This window comes from Heptranchias perlo, unplaced genomic scaffold (assembly GCF_035084215.1).
Source record: "Heptranchias perlo isolate sHepPer1 unplaced genomic scaffold, sHepPer1.hap1 HAP1_SCAFFOLD_60, whole genome shotgun sequence".
Taxonomy (NCBI): domain Eukaryota; kingdom Metazoa; phylum Chordata; class Chondrichthyes; order Hexanchiformes; family Hexanchidae; genus Heptranchias; species Heptranchias perlo.
In genome coordinates, this window is record NW_027139623.1 from 1,204,802 (window position 1) to 1,211,893 (window position 7,092).

Below are 7,092 nucleotides of genomic sequence, written 5' to 3' on the forward strand. Positions count from 1 at the left end.
TCTGAGTGATAATATACATACTGTGTGTGAGAAGGAGCTGGCTGCACTGTTCCTTGTGCCTCGAGTGGAGGAAACATCACACTGATTCTGGGTCCTTCAAGGATTTGCCTCTGGAAGAAAAAGTATCTCTTGTAATTCAAGAACAGGTGAGGTAGAAAATACAAAAGTGATCAATTGAATCTCTCTGTTAATAATCATTGTAATATCCACAAATCAAAACCAGCGATACAAACAGTGTCAGTGTCTGACTCCACTGCAGTACTGCAGCACTCAGCTTCTGCACACCAGGTGTGTTGGGCTGTTTTACAACAATTTAGTGACATCCAAACACGGCCCACCCCCTGCACTGATCCATCAATGGGACTACCCGATGGGGCGGGGAGCTTTGCACATATCAGATTTCTAATCCCCTCTCCCTTGGGACTAACCATTCAACCGAAACAAAACAGCCACTGTTTAAAATGTGTCCTTCAAACTTCTCACATGATGCCTGCAATAGATGCTCTTTGTATAACTCCCCACATCCTTACTGTCCGGCTCTGTTTACTGTTCAATAACAAACAAGAAATGTTAATGGGCGGGTTTAAAAAAAAAATCAGATTTAATACCTGCCACAAATCACAAACACGCTCACACTGCACATTGTCCGGTTTCAGCAATTTGTTCCGAACTGTTGCAGTTCTGCTTCCGGCCAGTAGATGTCCCCAAACCCCGGGTCATTGAAGTTTACAGATGAGAGAGGGACAGAAGATAAACTCATTCTTCACATTATATTGCACGGGTGGGATTTAGAAAAACTGGGAATGGAGACGAGCTGCAAGTACATTTTGTTGGACCAAACACTACTTGTAATGCTGTGTTAAATTCTGGTAATTGATTGAGGGGATACTGTCTATACTGAGGAAGACTGGGACAAAATAAACTTGCAGAACGGCCGTGGAAATGGCCATTGAATTTCAATACAGAAAGGTGTGAGGTGGGGCATTTCGCTAGGGGGAATAAGGAGGCCACATACTGCTTGGAAAATAAGAGTCTAAATGGGGTAAAGGAGCAATGTAAATCATCCTGAGAAATCAGAGACAAACACTGTGCAATGTACAGTGAAATATAATGGGGCAAATTCACAACTATCGAATGAGTGAAACAAAAACTTTATTATGAATCAATTGTCTTCAGTTTTCACCGTCAAAAAGTGCAAAAATACGAGAGTAAAAGTTACAGACAGAAACTTTCCTCACATTGCACATTGTCCTGTTTCTGCAACCATGACAGATAATGTGAATTTGTTCCCTCATTACAGTTGTCGCTTACCGCCAGTAGAGGTCAGTCTCTGATACTGTATACGAGAGTGGGATTTATTCTGTATCTGTCAGTCATTGTTACTGAGTGTGAGCATGGGGTATATTCTGCATCTGTCAGTCTCCAGGTACTATATATAATTGATGCATTCATTCTGTATCTGTCAGTCTCTGGTACTGTCAGTTGTGGGATACATTCTGTATCTGCCATTCTCTGCTACTTTATCTCAGTGTGGGATTCATTCTGTAATTCAGTCTCTGAGACAATGTGCAAGTCTGGATTCGTTCTGTATTCTTATTTCAATTCGCAGTATCGTATTTGATACTGTATCTTTAACACTTTAAATTATATACAGTTCTTCATCGAGCATTTAGTTTGTTAATATGGATACATTTTCGATTTTCCTTAATCAAACGACGTGTGTGAGTTTTGGAGTAGTATTACATCTTAATCTCTGAACTCGATTGTGAATGATAATGTACCTTTCAATCTGTTCACAGTGAAATTACTGGACTGGTATGTAATGTGTATTTCATTCTGCAATAATTCTGTATCTGAGTCTAACACTGTAGGTGATTTTTGGACTGGTATGTAATATGTAGCTCATCCTGCACTAAAGAAATTGATACTGTATCTATCAGTCTGATACTGTATGAAATTTTTGGACTGATGAGTAACATACAGATCAGTCTGTGTTAATGGAATTGATATTGTATCTTTGAGTCTGATACGGGATGAGATTCTTGGACTGCTATATAATGTGTGGCTCAGTCTGCACTAATTGAATCGATTCTGTATCTTTCAGTCTAAAATTGTATGAGATTGTTGGACTGATATATAATGTTGAGCTCAGGCGGTGCTAATAGAATTTAAATTATATCTTCCAGTCTGGTCATTTGTGAATTTTGGACTCGTATGTAATGTATAGCTCAGTCTGTACCAATGGTATTGATAATGTTTATTTCAGTATCACACGAGTATTTACCAATATATCTAATATGTAGCTCAGTCTGCACCAACAGAATTGATACTATATCTTTCAATCTGCCACAATGAGATCTTTGGACTGGTCTGTAAAGTGTAACTCAGTCTGTAGTAATGTGACTGTGACATTCATACTGTATCTGTAGTCTCCAGTACAGTCTGTGAGTGTGGGATTCATTCTGTATCTGTCAGTCTCTGTTACTGTATGTGTGTGGGATTCATTCTGTATCTGTCAGTCTCTGGTACTGTGTGTGAGTGTGGGATTCATTCTGTGTCTGTCAGTCTCTGGTACTGTGTGTGAGTGTGGGATTCATTCTGTATCTGTCAGTCTCTGCTCTGTGTTTGAGTGTGGGATTCATTCTGTATCTGTCAGTCTCTGCTCTGTGTGTGAGTGTGGGATTCATTCTGTATCTGCAGGTATCAGGCACTGTGTGTGAGTGTGGGATTCATTCTGTATCTGTCAGTCTCTGCTCCTGTGTGTGAGTGTGGGAATCAATCCGTATCTGTCAGTCTCAGGTACTGTGAGTGAGTGTGGGATTCATTCCGTATCTGTCAGTCTCTGCTCCTGTGTGTGAGTGTGGGATTCATTATCTGTCAGTCTCTGGTACCGTGTGTGAGTGTGGGATTCATTCTGGATCTGCCATTCTCTGCTACATTATCTGAGTGTGGGATTCATTCTGTAATTCAGTCTCTGAGACAATGTGCAAGTCTGAATTCATTCTGTATTCTTATTTCAGTTTACAGTATCGAATTTGAAACTGTATCTTTAATACTTTAATTTATATACAGTTCTTCATCTCGTGTTTAATTTGTAAATATAGATACACTTTTCGATTTTCTTTAATCAAACATGTGTGAGCTTTGGAGTAGTATTACATTTTTATCATTCACAATAGAGTTAAGAGATTATGTACCTTTCAATCTGTTCACAGTGAAATTATTGGATTGGTATGTAATGTTTAGCTCAGTCTGCAATAATGGGATTAATTCTGCATCTCAATCTGTTATTGTATGAGATTTATGCACTGGTATGTAATATGTAGCTCAGCCTGCACTAAAGGAATTAATACTGTATCTATCAGTCTGACACTGTATGAGATTTTTGGACTGGAATGAGATGTGTAGCTCAGTCTTCAATAATGGAAGTGATACTGAATCTTTCGATCTGATATTCTCTGTGATTTTTGGACTGGTGAGTAACATGGAGCTCAGTACGTGCTATGGAATTGATATTGTATCTTTGAGTCTGATAGGGTATGAGATTCTTGGACTGCTATATAATGTGTGGCTCAGTCTGCACTAATGGAATTGATAATGTATCTTTCAGTCTAATATTGTATGGGATTTTCAGTCTGGTATGTAATGTACAGGTCAGGCAGTGCTAATAGAATTGATACGGTATCTTCCAGTCTGATCATTTATGAGGTTTTTGGACTCGTATGTAATGTGTAGCTCAGTCTGAAACAATGGTATTGATAATGTTTATTTCAGTATAATACTCTATGAGTATTTACTAATATATCTAATATGTAGCTCAGTCTGCACTAATGGAATTTATACTATATCTTTCAATCTGACACGATGATATCTTTGAACTGGTATGTAAAATGTAACTCAGTCTGCAGTAGTGTGATTGTGAGATTCATTCTGTGACTGTCAGTTCCTGATTCTCTTTGTGACTGTGGGATTCATTCTGTATCTGTCAGCATCTGGTACTGGTTGTGAGTGAGGGATTCATTCTGTATTGGTCAGTCTCTGGTACTGTATGTGAGTGTTGGATTCTTTCTGCATCTGTCAGTCTCTGGTGCTTTATGAGAGTATGGGATGATCTCATATCTGTCAGTCCTTGGTATTGCATGTGAGTGTGGGATGAACTCAGTATCTGTCAGTCCTTGGTACTGTCAGCCCGTTTGGGATTCATTCTGTTTCTGTCATCTCTGGTTCCATAATTGAGTGTGGGATTCACTCTGTGTCTGGCAACCTCTCGTACTGTATGTGTGCTTTGGATTCCTTCTGCATCTGTCAGTCTCTGGTACGGTATGTGAGTGTGAGATTCATTCTGTGTTTGTGTGTCTCTGTACTGTATCTGAGTGTGAGATTCATTCTGTATCTGTCCATCATTATTCTCTCAGATTACATTATGGTATTCAATACTGTAGCTTTAATATCTTAATGTTAAAGTAGTTTTTCTCATTATTTAATTGGTAAATATGGATACACTTTAGGATTTGATGCTGGAGGTTTTAATCAGATAATTTGTATGATTTTGGACTACTATTAAATTTGTATCTCTGTCAGTATTGTTGTGAATGATAATATATCTTTCAACCTGATATGGTGACATTTTTGAATTGGTATATAATGTGTAGATCAGTCTGCACTGGAGGAATTGATACTGCATCTTTAAGTTTTATTATAAGATTTTTGGACTCGTGTGTAATGTGTGCTCACAGAATTGACACTTTATCTTTAAATCTCATACTATGAGTTTATTATAAACTGGTATCTAATGTGTTTCTCAGGTTACACTGTCACAGCATTTCTCAATCTGATACTGCACAAGAGTTTTGGACTTGCAATTTGTATTCGAATGGTACACAATTCGAATGGATACTTCATGTATTAAACTCACGTGTGTGTGTGAGAGAGTTTTGGGCTAGCATACAATTGGAATCTTGGGGTATCTGGGATTTAATTCATGGCTAAAGTTGTCCTTTGTTGAAATTGACAATCTGAAAGCATGATTTTGGACTGGGATTTTTGTATCCACCTGTCAGCGGGACTGAGTGAGGGGGAAATGGAACAGTGTCTGCCTCACCTGCACTGTTTGACTGTTGGATTGAAAATGTGTCTCTGGAACTTGGGATCAGTGTGGGACTGAATACTTCTGCTGTCTGAGACTGTGGAACTGATGACCTGTCTGTGACTCCGTGCTCTGTGAGTGATAATGTACTTACTGTGCGTGAGAAGGAGCTGGCTGCAATGTTCCTTTGCCTCGGATGGAGGAAACTTCACTTTCATTCTGGCTCCTTCAAGGGTTTGCCTGTAGAAAGAAACATATATCTTGTAACGCAAGAACAGGTGAGGTAGAAAATACAGAAGTGATCAGTTCAATATCCATGTTAATAATTATTTTGAATATCCACAAATGAAAACCAGTGATACAAACGGTGTCAGTGTCTGACTCCACTGCAGTACTGCAGCACTCAGCTTCTGCACACCAGGTGTGTTGGGCGATTTTAAAACAATTTCGTGACCTCGAGACACAACTCAACTCCTGCACTGATCCATGAATGGGACTACCCGATGCGGCAGGGACCTTTGTCCAGGTCAGGTTTCTAATCCCCTCTCCCATGGGACTAACCGTTCAACTGAAAGCAAACAGAAGCTGTTTAAAATGTGTCCTTCACACTTCTCACCTGGTGCCTGCAATAGACGCTCTTTGTATAACTCCCCACATCCTGACTGTCCGGCTCTGTTTCCACTCTTCACTGTCCAATAACAATAAACAGGGTGAGACTGGAACTAAACCAGGACCATTCACTACTGGTTTGGGGAGAGAAAGCAGCAATGATTTTAAATATCAGGTTCTTCCCATTCTGTCTCCCTTCCCCTGGACACACCCTGTTCACACACAGCCCGAGAATGACCTCTCCCTTCCCCCGCTCACTCCATGTTCCGGGACCAGTTCCTGATCCACTCCGCCTCTTACAAACAGCCCCCGGACTCCCCCTGACCTTCCCCCGGACTCAATGCCGATCTCTGAGCCCATCTGCGGACACGGTCCCGAAGCGATGAGCTGCTGTAACGAGGCTGCTCTTTGCTCCCTTCCCCCGGGGGCCGTGATCTCTCCATTCCCGGCTGTTTTAAACCATCTTCTTCCGCTCACTGAGGGAATGGCGCCCACAGGCCGAGCTGGGGGAGGGCAGCGCGCATGCGCTCTTCTGCTCACCAACATCCAGCGCTGGGGGCGGGGCTGAGTCACGCATGCGCAGATATCTGGTTTAATTCCCAATACAAAAATCGATGGAAACTTTCCCCAATTGGAATTTTTCAGAGTCTGAGCAAAGGAAGTGGGTCTGGGGGAAAGGTCAGAGGGAATGGGGTCCACAGGCAGTGCAGGAACAGGCACCAGAATGGGAAATAGATGGGATTCCACCAGTGCCTAACGCTGGAATCCAGAATGACTTTACAATCTCCAACTATTGAACTAGATGTTTCCATCCCTGCTGTTTCTCTCGGTATCTTTTGATGGAAAAGATCCTTTCAGAGATTAAGTGAGCGGCTGTGAAATGAGCCTGCGGCTTTGATTCATTCTTGGTCTCTGCAGATAAAGCTGACGTGTTATGAAGAAACTTGTGGGGAGGATTTCTCACCAATCCTGGAGAAAAATAGGAGGAAAGAGTGAGTCGGTGTGTTTGTTGGGACCGTGTAGGATTAATATCTGATAGCAACAGTCCTAAATTAATTTAATCAGAGTGAAACTCTCGATTACTGAGAGTAATACCGAACGTCCCTGTGCTGCAAAACAGAATATAGTACAACAGGCAAGAGAGGGTTAAATGTGTCCCATTGTTTTTGTCACCCTCTGAACTGAGGGTGGGATTAATCGTGTGTCTGCCTCTGGTCCAATATCAGTGAGAGATGAGATTGCATCTTTTGTCTCTCCAATCTAATCTTTCTGGATAAAACTAAACTTTGCAGCTCAGTCTGCAACTGATACTGTGGCACTGTATCTCTCCGCGGTCTCCCTCACCGTGTCTCTCTCCCTGTCTGTTTCTCTCTCTGATGCTGTATATGAATGTGGGA

The 7,092-nt window shown here is 41.2% G+C and overlaps 1 long non-coding RNA gene across 1 annotated transcript; it reads right to left on the reverse strand.

The window, feature by feature from the left end:
- LOC137316655 (uncharacterized) lies at positions 1-5,767 on the reverse strand. The gene is made up of 3 exons (XR_010961571.1): positions 5,703-5,767; positions 5,241-5,326; positions 1-110 (listed from the first exon to the last, which is right to left on the reverse strand). It is a non-coding gene; the product is annotated as an uncharacterized lncRNA (long non-coding RNA).
- Between the last annotated feature and the right edge of the window lie 1,325 nt (positions 5,768-7,092).